The following is a 14,710-nucleotide window of genomic DNA, read 5'->3' as shown; positions in this document are numbered from 1 at the left end:
AATGACAATTTTGCCCACTTTCAAATTGCATCTATATGTATTGATTAACATGTATTTCATTTCAAGGTCGGGGCAAAGTGTGTTGCTTTAATTTACTTGATTGCTGCACACAACTGTAAGGCATAAAACAACTAGGCAAGATCGGAAAAACAATAAAACATGGTATGGTGGATAAACCCCATGGCGAGGTTAGGTATATAGGTTTCATACTTTAGTTAATACAGTATACATATACATTTAAAGGCATTACCTATTTTGCTTGCATAAGTCTGCTATTATGCAATATACTACTTTCGATCATTTTGTTTCATGTAATCAATGTGTTATTTTTTTTTATTTCGACGTTTAATAATGTTTAATACAGTATATTTCATAATGCTTGGTTATACATAGTACCAAATATTTAAGAATTGATGAAAAGCTCGGGTAACTTAAATAAAGAATGTTAACACGCCGTTTATTTTTAATTAAAACCTCATTTGATAGACTGTAGTAGTGGCATGTTTGATTTGACTTTACCATGTGCATATATATGACTTAATTCTCCGATTTATCTCTTATAAACCAGGTAATGGTGTTATATTGGTGTTATATTGGTTTAACGCATTATTTTATCATTGTATTAATTACATAACATACAGTACTAACAACTCAATATTTTAATGTTTTATGGTTTCATTAAATTGTAGAATTTGTTTTGACAAATGTATATCCCTAACAGTTCGACAGGGGGTAACGCACCTTTTTGTAGAATCTTGTTTGAAGAAACACTTTAACTTTTCAAATAAAACGTTGTGGCCATGTAGAATCAGCCCCATGCAAACAAAAATTAAAATTAATATATTATTTCGTGATGTTTGCTGAAATGTGGCGATATTTATTGACATGCACACATACACACAGTTCATTAAGAATGAGTATGATCGTAATAATTTCGAACATTATCTTAAAACAACAACACCGTCTTACCTTGAGTTCCTTTATGACTTTCTGTCGGTGTTTCAAGACTCAAGTGGTCTATATGATAGTGATTATTTCCTTTGCGTCCTTTTACACAGTTCCATACTTAAATATTCCAATAAAATATGTGTTCACATTCACGTGAATGTTATTGTGACAATGGGGTAACAAAACAAAATGTCGGATCTATTATCAAACTAATGCTTTTCATTCTGTCGACAAGGCTAGACTCAATTATACCAATTCATAAGTAGGTTCAAATTTCGTTTGCGTGGTTTACATTCATTATGCTTTTGTCTAGTTCAAACTACATGACTCGGCAAAAACCCAATGTGTATTTTAATAAAGCTACTGTATTCAAACAAATGAGGGTTGAGTATCACGTAATAATGAGGGTTGAGTATCACGTGATATTAAGTTGTGCCCGTTCTCAGGAAGGAGCTGCTTTCAAGCGACAAAGTACGCAAATATTTACGCTGAACGTCCCATACACCCCTATTCTTTTAGCAAGTGTAAATTATGTTTTAATTAGTCAAGACCTGTCAAGCCATGCCATAGCATACATTATCCGCGCATTAATCATATACACGATAATTTGAATATGGATGAATAACTTAAATTAAGCACATTGGTAACCCATCGGACAAGTGAACACAAACTTTATATCCTCTGATTTAAAAAGTAACACATTTAATTAATAACAAATATAAAGTCATTACAAATTTTCTTTAGTGTGGTTATCATTTATAAATGAACAAGGGTGATTTTGTTAAATTTTCTTTATGAGCCGCGCTTTGTGAAAACCGGGCTTAAAGTTTTGTCAAATCAAGTCATAGCAATTTCATTGTTATCACACAAATGCACCACAAATTATTATAGTTGTCATTGGAAATTACCTGTCAAATGTAAATGACCCAGTTTACGTTTATTTATTATTTTGTACAATAGCGTTATACTTAACTTCTTAATCATACCTTAATTACTATTCGATTGATAACAAGAGATTGGATAGCAGTTTAAGAGAACTTAACATTTTACAGGCTATATATTAAATTATCATTATGTTTCCACCAACAAAATCCAAAAGATTGCCATAATCTTTTGATGCATTATATCAAAGAGTAGTTCATTGCCCTATTGATACGAGGGACAATTGGAAATAATTATAAAATGATTACTACTTCAACACCATTAATATATGGCGTTGATTGTGAAAGTGTTAGAAAAGGCATGTTTATGATCTAATGTCAACTGAAATGTCCCATATTAGTGGCTAGTGTGTGTCTATCCATAAACAGGCTATAAACAACGAGTAATAAAGGTATGAATGCAGATGTTTACAGATGTAAATCATTTTAGATAGACTACTTCTAAAGTCGAAAAATGCATGAAAACAAGACACATTTAAATAAACCGGCTTGTGAAAGGATTACCTATTAGATCTTTTTGAGATTTCATTTCCCATACGTTTTTATGTGCTGTGCAAATGCTTATGGTTGAATAATCAAGGTCACACAGTTTAATTTAAAACGTCATTATTATCATTACTGTTTTTATTTAACTTTTATTGACTGATTTTTGTCAGGTAAAAAAATGCATACATGACTCCCTCTGACAAGCAAAAACCTGGTAAGGGGGCATCTTATATAAACTTATTAAATAGGTTATTATCCTAAAATAGTATCTTATATATCTTGTTGTCAACATTAAAATGATCATCAAAAAACGTTCCCCATCTTCAGATTTGTTCTCCAGCTAAGATTTGAAAAGGGAAAGATGCTTTTTTGAAATAAGGGCACTTTATTGCCTGTGGATGTATTGTTCATGTTGCCCCTTTTCCATTGCGTTATATTCATGGATCTGTCGAAGGACGACCTGTGCAAAAATATTGTCCCCAGTTGGCTAACTTTGTTTGTTCAACGAACATGACGAAATGTATTTCACCCTTATTCAAAAGTAAATCAGTTAGCCAAAAAGACCGGTTAAGCCACCTCCCATTTATGGTCGAACATTTTTTGAACCGTTTAAAGGGGCCTTTTCACAGATTTTGGCATGTTTTGAAGGTTTTCATTAAATGCTTTATATTGATAAATTAAACATTGGATCTAAAAAGCTCCATTAAATAATCAAGGATAAAATTTAAAAAAGAAAAAAAAGTAACCCTCAACAGGGCTCGAACCACTGACCCCTGGAGTCCTGGAGTAAAAGTCTACCACTTAGACCGCTCGGCCTCCGTGCTCATACATTGAAGGATGTATTTTTTACTTCATATAAGCAGTCCTCTTAGTTTCACAAAATATAACGACAATAACAGAACTCTCCAAATTATTCAATCGTTTCGCGTTGCAACGCTTGATAATTTCAGGTTTTTAAATTGTCAAATGATGCATATAATGGCTATTTCAGAGCATGGTAAATTTTCAGTATTACTGTTTACTCACAAATATCATAACTAAAACAGAATATTGCGAATCTGAAACAACTTTTTTTTTATTTTGTCAAATTACCAAAACGTGAAATGGTCCATTTAAAATCATAGTCATATAAATTCAGTAAATTTCTGCTTTTTTTCAAACATCCGTTCCTCTAATTAATAATCTATTAATACTCTTTTAATAGTATTCTTGCCATACAGTAGTAGTATTGATTGATTTCTTTAGAAATGGTCAATCGTGTTAAATGCAGCTGTCACTTTCTAGATATTCGTCCCAATTCATCGTTCAAATCAAAGGGTATGGACGTATGGTAGGTGTCCAAGGGGGGGGGGGGGTGGCAGGTTGATATCTCCGGGCAGCAGGGTGCACACTTCCATTCAAGCCTAGGTGGAGCTCTGGTTGTAGATGCTCTATCACACGTCTCTCTAGCTAATCCAAATGTGTCACGTTCTGAGAACACTGTGCATAATGCATGTTCGTAAAGTGTCCTCCCAGATTAGCCTGTGCAGTCCGCACAGGCTAATCAGGGACGACACTTTCCGCCTTAACGGGATTTTCGTGTAGAAGAGACTTCCCTTAAACGAAAAATATTATAAAAGCGAAAAGTGTCGTCCCTGATTAGCCTGTGCGGACTGCACAGGCTATTCTGAGAAGACACTTTACGCACATGCATTATGCTAAGTTTTCTCAGAACACGACTCAAATCGTTCGTTCGTATCTTATCATCTTATATTCAAGCCCACTGGCAAAAGCTTGATATGGCAATCACAATTGTCATGTGTATGTGTTACACAGTCAGAGAAAGTCTGAACCATTTTTAAATTTCTTTATAAAAATCTTCATAATGAGTGAATCACTTGTCTCTCTATCTCAAATGTCACATTCTTAGATGAAAATTTAAATGTGTGCATCTACCATAAGTACGGTCCGCAACTTTGTCATTCTTCAAGCAATATTCACGTCACATTCAGTTGTATTTTTCAGCTCAACTGAGCACAACTTGCTCATGGATGGGACAAATGATATAACACTGTCATATTATTACATTAGATATATCTTGGATGAGTTCGAAAATAGTTCCGGTTGGTTTAAAAACATGGCCACCAGGGGGCATGGTAGTTTTCTAATAAGGCTATGGTAAAACCTTGTTTACACTATAGAAGTCCCAATAATGGTCCAATCTTTATGAAACTTGGTCAGAACATTGCCTAAAATAATATCTGGGCTGAGTGTGAACATGGCTCTGGTCTATATGGCTCTATGTTTAATTGAAGTAAATGATATAATTTTTTAATTTAGTTTAAAAGCCGTCCAATTCTACTGAACTATTGCACAACGTCAAATGTATACTTATTAAGACCTTAATATGTACTCATGATGAAATAGATAACTGCATGCTATTAAAATGTTTCCACCTACGTACAATTAAAATTTTTTAATGGTTACAAAACAATATTAATTGTAATGAATATTCATAGTTAAATAAAATTCGAACATTCTAGCTATAAAAGTGCTGATGTCCAGATCAAGACGTATGACCCATATGATTTATGCACACAGCTTTGTGGAGGCCTAACATACTTGTGAAATCCCCTATTTTATGTTAGAAGATATGGATGGGCCATACTTGTGTCGGAATTTGTTATACAAACTTGGGATCAAGATTTTGTCTTGAGTGTTTAGTTCACAGCAAACTAATGGTGTTGCTCATTAAATGAACATTGGTCATGTATTCTTCCCTACCGTCTTCTCTATCAGACAGCTAGCTTATGATTATCGTGGTTATTTAAGGTATAATTAGCAGCAACTTGTTTAACACAAATGCCCAGCATAGATGAAATTCAAAATACTTAGCAGAAGTGATCAGCATAATAAAATAGAATGTCATGCATATTACCGGGTAATCAGGTTCCTAGGTTCAAGCTCGAGGTCATAAATACTATACAGATCAGCTTTACTTTTGAACGGGCACTCTTGTTTGATCATGTGCTGTTATTTGTTATCCAGACATTTATTTCTTTTCGTTCACACTATTAATTTTGCCTTAATGGATAGTGGACAGTCACTTTAGTTTGTATCATTGGTTTGCACATTGTTGGATTTCTCAGTTTGTCGTCTGCCTGGATTTCGATGAGACATAACATATTATAGGTCCCTGCATTGTACTAAACTTACTTTATTAGCGGGCGCACTCGACTTTATTCTGTCCACTTCCCTAGTTATCAGTTATTGGTTTACACTTATAACTAACTAAGTTACAGGCAATTTCTAAGGCTTAAGGAACAGAAATAAAGAAACACTTTATATTGTAAGGCGCCATTATATTTTATCGTATCACGTGGCTCGAATATCATCACGTGGTTGCTTATGATGGCAGGGTTTTGATCCAGCTATGCTGGTTCCCGTCAAAACACTGCGCGGAGGTTGGGCTACAAACGCAACTAGTTTAATCCTTTTATCATCAAACTTTATCACATGGTCAAGTCTGCTCACTTTTTATAATCCTATGTAAAAAAAATCAAAATGTATGCTCTTTTTTCAACTAAGCAATTGCTACACATGGCTACCGGTGTTATTTGAAATTGTCGCCAAATGCAAAAGTTAAAAAAAAGGCCATACAAGTTTTCAATTTGCGAAAACAACAGACTATCAATTAGATGTAGAGAATGGCTGGTCAATACAGCAGTCTGTACCATTAAATTTTAAAACTGTGATCATTTGACTACATTCTGAGAAAGCTCACGATGCAATCATTCATTCGTGACGATTGGGCGCTTTAGCACGTGGGGAATGTTTAGTTTCGTATTTTTTGCACGTGGGAATGGTGAAGCGCAATATTATTCAAAATTTATTTCAATTTCATAATTTTTGGTGGGTTCTTACATCATGATAACATACAACTAGTTTTTTACACACATTTATGGCTCATATGAATATTTAAGAGCGCAACCGCGCATTTTGGCAAATTACAGGATACCTGCAAGTGTATTGACGACTTTCCCAACGCAACAATTTGAAATTTTAATATCTCTCTCATAAATCAAGGTTTTCATTCAAAAGTGTAGATGCGATCATTTGACCACATTCGTTGCAAGTTAGCGATAAATGAAATTATTCTCGGTTTGATAAATACTGTATAGTATGGTTTAATACGTGTTATTTAGAAGAGAGATTATGGTAATGGTTTAGCGCGTATAATGCACTGGTTTTGTGTGCATGTTTTAGCGCGAAAGCGCACGAGTTTTTCGTTTTGGGGTATATATGATTTGCACATCTAGTGAGACGCCATTCGAGGTTGTTTTTGACAGGCAAACGTTAACACGAAAGGGTGATTCCCCCGCCCGCCAGCCCTGACTATATTTAGTATATTTTCAGTTCGGTTTTTAGTCAATGTGAGATGGGATCTTAACACGAACCGATGCCTTTACTGGGAAAGACGATGGGTGTATTTTCATTTAAGTCTGAAGCAGCTAAGTTTTCTTGATTATTTTGACTCATTTTTTACTTAATACTAGTATTGTGTTTAAAAGAGTTTTTTTAAGTTATGGGTGTCATGTTTTTCGAGACTCTCACTTCCTGGAGATAGTACCTCCAGAATACTTATTGACATATTGGTATGTTTAAATGTCAGTGTTATTATTTTTTGTTGTCGTTCGTAATGAACGTTTAATTTTAAAGACATTTTTATTGTAGGTCACAATAAACTAAATAGTTTCCCTATATAATTCAATGTAAAAGCGACATCTTTATGCGAAAATAAACGCAACATTTTGCACATAGAGAACCCCATAACCATACATTTTCTTAAAGGCCGTTCTAAGCGGAGTCGATTTGTGCAATAAAAAAGATATGTCATGTACGAACCAAAAAAGAACTTGTCAAAAGTCAAAATCGACTGTTTTTGCAACTTTTTTTCCAGCCGTTTTATAGTGGAATGTAACCTTTTTCAGTGCAATGTTTTACTCTAGTCTATTAGTTTATCATATTTCAGGAATTAAGTAGTGAGCACCTATTCATGCCCTACTACTTTCTCCAAAAGATAAAGCAAGAAGAATAGTTTAAAGTGTACAACATGCCTTCGAACAAACTATGGTATTTTTTTTAGAGAGTACAGCACTACATGAAACGGTTATTTAGTAAACTGTAACCTTAAACACAACGTTTATTATTAACATCGCGAAAAATAAGCACTTCTTGATAAATATAAACCTATTTTCAATATGCGTGCCAAATTTCAGATCGATCTTTCACGTAGAAATGCTTGAAAATGCATTTTATAATAACGCCTGGTAAGCCATCTGGCTTTCGCGGTCGGTGCTTTGATTTATAAAAGACGATCAGGAGCAAAAAGACTGCCCTAAATAATAACAATCAGTCAAAATATTGGAACATTGTTACAAGCTATATACCTCCATAAAGAAGTAAACAACCATAAACACGGGTTTTGAGGTCCTTTCAGCAAAAATTGTTGCGATTTGAGATGCTCAATGCGAGTTTTTTACGAATTTTTATTATTTTCCTCTGAAAAAGCATTTTTTTCGTAAAAACTCACAATGCTCCTTAAATTCATGAAACAAACGCGTTTATTCCGTGAAAATTGCCAAAAAGCGTATTACCCCACGCAAAAAAATGTGATTTTATGTAAATACAGCTTCTTCGTCAATGGGCCTGTTGTAGGTTTAGGTTACAATATACTAAATAGTTTCCCTATATAATTCAATGTAAAAGCGACATCTGTAAGCGAAAATAAACGCAACATTTTGCACATAGTGACCCCCATAGCCATACATTTTCTTAAAGGCCATTCTAAGCGGAGTCGATTTGTGCAATAAAAAAGATATGTCATGTACGAACCAAAAAAGAACTTGTCAAAAGTCAAAATCGACTGTTTTTGCTACTTTTTTTCCAGCCGTTTTATAGTGGAATGTAACCTTTTTCAGTGCAATGTTTTACTCTAGTCTATTAGTTTATCATATTTCAGGGATTTAGTAGTGAGCACCTATTCATGCCCTACTATTTTCTCCAAAAGATAAAGCAAGAAGAATAGTTTAAAGTGTACAACATGCCTTCGAACAAACTATGGTATTTTTTTAGAGAGTACAGCACTACATGAAACGGTTATTTAGTATACTGTAACCACTACATGAAACGGTTATTTAGTATACTGTAACCTTAAACACAACGTTTATTATTAACATCGCGAAAAATAAGCACTTCTTGATAAATATAAACCTATTTTTAATATGCGTGCCAAATTTCAGATCGATCTTTCACGTAGAAATGCTTGAACATGCATTTTATAATAACGCCTGGTAAGCCATCTGGCTTTCGCGGTCGGTGCTTTGAATTATTAAAGGCGATCAGGAGCAAAAAGACTGCCCTAAATAATAACAATCAGTCAAAATATTGGAACATTGTTACAAGCTACCTCCATAAAGAAGTAAACAACCATAAAAACGGGTTTTGAGGTCCTTTCAGCAAAAATTGTTGCGATTTGAGATGCTCAATGCGAGTTTTTTTACGAATTTTTATTATTTTCCTCTGAAAAAGCATTTTTTTCGTAAAACTCACAATGCTCCTTAAATTCATGAAACAAACGCGTTTATTCCGTGAAAATTGCCAAAAAGCGTATTACCCCACGCAAAAAAATGTGATTTTATGTAAATACAGCTCCTTCGTGAATGGGCCTGGTGTAGGTTTAGGTCACAATATACTTAATAGTTTCCCTATATAATTCAATGTAAAAGCGACATCTTTAAGCGAAAATAAATGCAACATTTTGCACATAGAGACCCCCATAACCATACATTTTCTTAAAGGCCATTCTAAGCGGAGTCGATTTGTGCAATAAAAAACATGTGTCATGCACGAACCAAAAAAGAACTTGTCAAAAGTCAAAATCGACTGTTTTTGCACCTTTTTACCAGCCGTTTTATAGTGGAATGTAACCTTTTTCAGTGCAATGTTTTACTCTAGTCTATTAGTTTATCATATTTCAGGGATTAAGTAGTGAGCACCTATTCATGCCCTACTACTTTCTTCAAAAGATAAAGCAAGAAGAATAGTTTAAAGTGTACAACATGCCTTCGAACAAACTATGGTATTTTTTAGATAGTACAGCACTACATGAAACGGTTATTTAGTATACTGTAACCTGTACGATTAATATTTTCATTTTGGTTTGACTGGTTATATGTTGAAGTCGGTTAAATATAGCTGTTAAATTCGTCATATGCATTTATATATTTCTCGGAATATTTATGATTTATCAACATTCTTTTTAGATGTTTTAATGGATTTTATGGTTTGAGTGATTTGTTTGTTTCTTGTTGATGTCCGGGGTGTGTGCGGGATGCTTTTGATGTTTGTTTGTTATGTTAATTTGCACAATGAAATTGATAATGTTTTAATTACATGTTTTACTAAAGAATACTTAATGTTTACAGTATCATAATAGCTGCTTATTTGTAGATTTCTCTAAATTAGAGGTTTCGGGAGGTGATGAAGGCACCTAGACACCAGTCTCGAGCCATGGGTCCTCATACGTCCCCCTGCCATTAAAAGAAAAATACGAAAACAAAAATGGCAGTAGGGTTGCGTATCCCGCTCGCGGTTTTATCTGAATCGTTTATTACTACTGATTATTGTATGGGGTGTACGTGAAGTCATGTACACTTCTCTTGATTGGTGGTGGTGGATAAATCTTACATATATTAGCAGCTTTTTTGAACAAATTAATGTTTCACATTTGTTAATATATAATATTTAAGCAAGTTAGCGTGATTGATGGGCATTGGGGGCGTCCTGTGTGCACTTTGGGCATCGGCGGGGATCAGTTTATTCAAACAGTAACTCTTTATTTGAGATATATACTTGACGTCTAATTGTTATGAATACATTTGCACTTTTTCACATGACACACATGTGCATGTGAAGTATTCATAATTACATGCCCTACAGCATTTAAATAGTATCGTTTCAGTTCTTTATACACCTGAACAAAGATGTTACATCGTTTCCAGTCGTCTCGAGATTCCTCAACTGAGCGGTGCCGTTGAGGTCTATATCCATTGCCCATACAACATATACGGGCGTCAGAAGAATTGTTTTTTTTGCATTTATATGTAGAAAGTCCTGTCAAATACAAGCACTCACTCCTAGTTTGTCTTTTATTTATTATTTGTTTGATAATGACAATGATGATGATATGGGTTATAAAGATGATGGGATTTTAATAGTATTTTGAGAGTAGAGAATAATAAATTTACTCATAACTATGAGTAAAACCATTCATTCGTGACGATTGGACGCTTTATCGCGTGGGGTAGGTAGCATGAAATTTGCCAAAATGCGCTTCTAAATATTCATATGAGACATTCGTTTTTGTAAACTAATTTTATGTTTTCCTGATGTAAGAACCCACCTAAAATGATGAAATTGAAATAAATGTATAATGATATCGCGCTTTACCATTTCCATGTTCAAAATGACGAAAATATACATATCCCACTTGCTAAAGCGTCAAATCGTCACGGATGAATTATTTTATCTTGAGCTTGCCCGGATTAGTTTTACCTAGCATGAATGATGAGGAAGTGGAAACATCACTGAGATGACAATGCACAATGATTGTGGAACCAATTTCTGCGTTTCACACGCATGGGCTTGTCAGTTACAAAACCATTATATCGGGCCGTTCAGTTCAGGATAAATCTTAATAAATAATAATTAACTGTGCATGGTAGCATTTACGAAGAAAATAGCGCAATTCAAGATTTCGTTATGAAGTTGCATTTGTATCTCCAGATAAACAAATCAATATAAAGCACTGTTTTTATAATGTTTTTTCTTGATATGTATCTATTTATCATGCCCTTTTATTTATCTTTTGGAATTTTAACTTTATAAAATCTGAACTATACAAGCAATGTTTAATTATCTATTTGCGTACCAGCAGTATTTAATGGCTTGACAAACATAAATTGTTTATCAGGACAGTCAATGGATGTTTTGTTCTGCTTAGGGAAAACATGTACAATATAGGAATCTTAAATTTCAAAAGAGCAGGTCTTTAGACTTTATTTTTTGACTTGTTTGTGATCACATTCTCTTGTGTTATTACGTTATGCAAAGATATGTTGATATCAGGGAAGGCAATTGTTCCGTTATTAACTTACAATAAATCTGCTGCACAAAACCTTGACGAAAAACACTTTCAAAATAACGATTCCTTTGTATTAACTAATACTAAAGTGTGTACTAAATAAAGAGCTATGAGTTTAGTCTACCACTGTAGAAATATAAAAATGAAACACAGTAAGTCCAAAATTAACCAAATCTACCCACAAATGGCAAAGTTATAGAGAAAGGCGTCCAAGCTATTTTTAAAGTCTCGTTTTCTCCATGTGTTAATTACAGAACATTTAAGTATATGTCTTACAAGAAGACATATTTAAGTGTGTATATAGAGCTATGAGTTTAGTCTTCCAATATAGCAATATGAAAATGAAACAAATTAAGTCAAAATTTAAGGATGTTCGATCGTTTCCACTTTACGGTAATTGATTCTCTATATCGTGAAAATTAAAAACCTTTATATATTTTCACGGTTTCAAAAGATTAGGTTGGAATAAACGAGTGAAAATTCTAGTTTTACTGTTTTGATTTTGCGCCTATAAATTTTCGGCATTTACGTATTTTCGAGATTTACTGCAATAAAACCAAGCGTTCGATTGATTGACGTCACTTTGTGATCGACATCGATGAAACGCTTGCTTACGCTGTAGATGTTATTTTCTGTGCAAATACAAGCGTCTATTGATAACGAAACGATAATTTGTCAACAATGAGAATCTGATACTTGGCTTAATAATTTTAATTTTAAATGTCTAATTTGGATATAATTCGGAATACAAAACGAAACTTAAATATTTTTTTTTAAAACGTTCCAAAGAACAATATGGATTTCAATAGAAATACTATTTACACCGACAATCAAGATTTCCGGTATGACCACTGTTATTTTGACGATTTTTCTATCGGATCGTCGGTAAGCGTGACCACATGTGACAACAGCGATGCCAGTTGGAAAATTAGTAGACATGTCGTTGAACTCGACACATTGGCCGAATCGCTTTCAGCATGCAGTTCTTGCCAAGTGCCCATGAATTTACTTAACACAGTAGGAAGCAGGGATTTCGGACAGGCATGTGTTTTGGAAATACAGTGTAGCAATTGTGGTGCAATAAATAGTGTGGCTACTGGACGGAAACATTACAAAGTTTATGACATGAACACAAAGCTTGCATTGGGTAAGACTTTTTTTGTCTTTTTGGTACATTGGTGCATTATATCATGATTTATTGTCTAAATTACTGATACTTTTGAATACATTCAGATAGTTATCTCAAAGTACATGTAATTCCATGCATACATTTTTTCATATTGTACTTGCTATATTTTTCCTTCATATTTTGTCTGATTAATCATTTACTGCCAGTAAACACAATTACAGTAGAATGTGAATGGTACATTGGTTGTCCTTAGTTAAACATGTATATTTTAAAGTGACATAAGTTTATTTTCTTCCTGGGGCCCTATTTATTAATACCGGTATTAAAAATAAAATTTTGCTAGTTTACAAAACATAAATATTCTCAATTCGTCAAATACGTATTGGTTTTGAAAATAAAGGGCTTAAATTAATTATTATTTGTGTGTATGTTGATCTCTAGGTCTTATAAAATTAAGTAACTTTTGTAAATTATTGACATTATTTTATATTATTTTATTTCACATAAGCATAATCTAGCATTGTGAATTGTAAACTGTTCTGTCATTTAATGCAATCTGTTTCAGGTAAATCATAAACTAGGTGTTTCACCTGGGACTTTCACATCGAAACTGGCCCTTCCCCGTGACCTTCAGCACAAAAAAAGAAAGGCTATAGCTGTTGCTCGTGCAGCAAAACAGCGACGCATAAGACTCAAAACTGGAACGGTATTTTTAATTATGGGCATTTTATTTTTAAAACACAGTATTCTTCATGTGTATGTCCCAAATTGGCGACTTAGTTTTCGCACTGTCCGTGGGTCGGTCGGTCAGTCCGTCATACTATTCGTGCCTGCTCTCTAATTCAAGTAGTTTTCACCCGATCTTCACCAAACTTGGTCAGAAGCTGTGTCTAGACCAAGTTCGAACATGACCATGTGGGATCCTGGGTTTCTTACAATTGTATGGATTATTTTTTATATTGTTAACAAGTTGGAGTTTGGGGCATCCGTGTCGTGTGGACACATTTCTTGTTTGAGATTGTTTCAATAGATCCATCAATTATATATGCAAAGTAGTAGGAACATTTAAAAGCATATGCTAATGTTTGTAAATTGATTATGGTAAAAGCATTAATGTGCTGTGCAATCGTTTCTTTAAATAAACATCGGAGATAACCCATGAAGGTGCAAGCACATTTTCAAATTTGAAACTCTGTTTTCCTGTTCAGGCATTCAAAGGACAGTAAAAGAAGTACGAGCGAGACCAACATACAGTTCAAACATAGAGGACCAAGATGTTCAAGTTACAAATTTACCCCCACCTGTACCCAAGCCTGGTCCAGCAAGGATAGACACTACTGGGAAGGAATTTGTTTTCTTTGATTTGGAAACAAGAGGGTTAGGTAAAGTTTATTTTTAACATATTCCTTATTCACAGTGTTGCACATACAGAAGTTTTTCTTGGTCCAATTCAGGTATTTAGTTACTCTAAATCTCCAAAATTCAACTTCTATTAAAAATATACATATTTACTTACATGTGTAACATAATTCAACCTGCTACTGCTGAGTAACTCAAATTGAGATATCGTGTGAATTGTTGACCAACCTAGCATATGATTGAATTGCAACAAGTGTTATGTTCAGACTAATTTCTCATTTTGCTTTCATATAATAAATCATTCTTAATCTTTAATGATAAAATGATAGTAAATACCACCTAGATGATGCAATGTTACATTACCCACAACTGGCTATAGTATATTATTGTGCATCATTTAAGAATTTAAACACTTCTCTTCGCTTCTTCAGATTGATGAATAAATAAGATTCCAAAAAGTTACTTTGATATATCCATGAAAAGAGCGTTTCAATTTTCATAATAACAGTTATTATGCCCCCCTCGGAAGAGAGAGTTTATATTGTTTTGCTGGATAATGGTCTGTCGGTAGATCATTTAGTTTCCGATCAATTATTTGTCAACTTTCTCACGGATTGGCTTTTTACTTTCCATTTTAAATTATGGTCACTTGGTCAAGGGTCA

At 33.8% G+C, this 14,710-nt stretch overlaps 1 long non-coding RNA gene across 1 annotated transcript; it reads left to right on the top strand.

The window, feature by feature from the left end:
• Positions 1-12,224: 12,224 nt before the first annotated feature.
• On the top strand, positions 12,225-14,126 carry LOC127880187 (uncharacterized). The gene is made up of 3 exons (XR_008026329.1): positions 12,225-12,706; positions 13,254-13,394; positions 13,897-14,126. It is a non-coding gene; the product is annotated as an uncharacterized LOC127880187 (long non-coding RNA).
• The last annotated feature ends 584 nt before the right edge of the window (positions 14,127-14,710 follow it).

This window comes from Dreissena polymorpha, chromosome 1, assembly GCF_020536995.1.
Source record: "Dreissena polymorpha isolate Duluth1 chromosome 1, UMN_Dpol_1.0, whole genome shotgun sequence".
Classification (NCBI taxonomy): Eukaryota; Metazoa; Mollusca; class Bivalvia; order Myida; family Dreissenidae; genus Dreissena; species Dreissena polymorpha.
The sequence above is the reverse complement of the archived record's forward strand: the minus strand, read 5'-3'. Positions and strand labels throughout refer to the sequence as shown.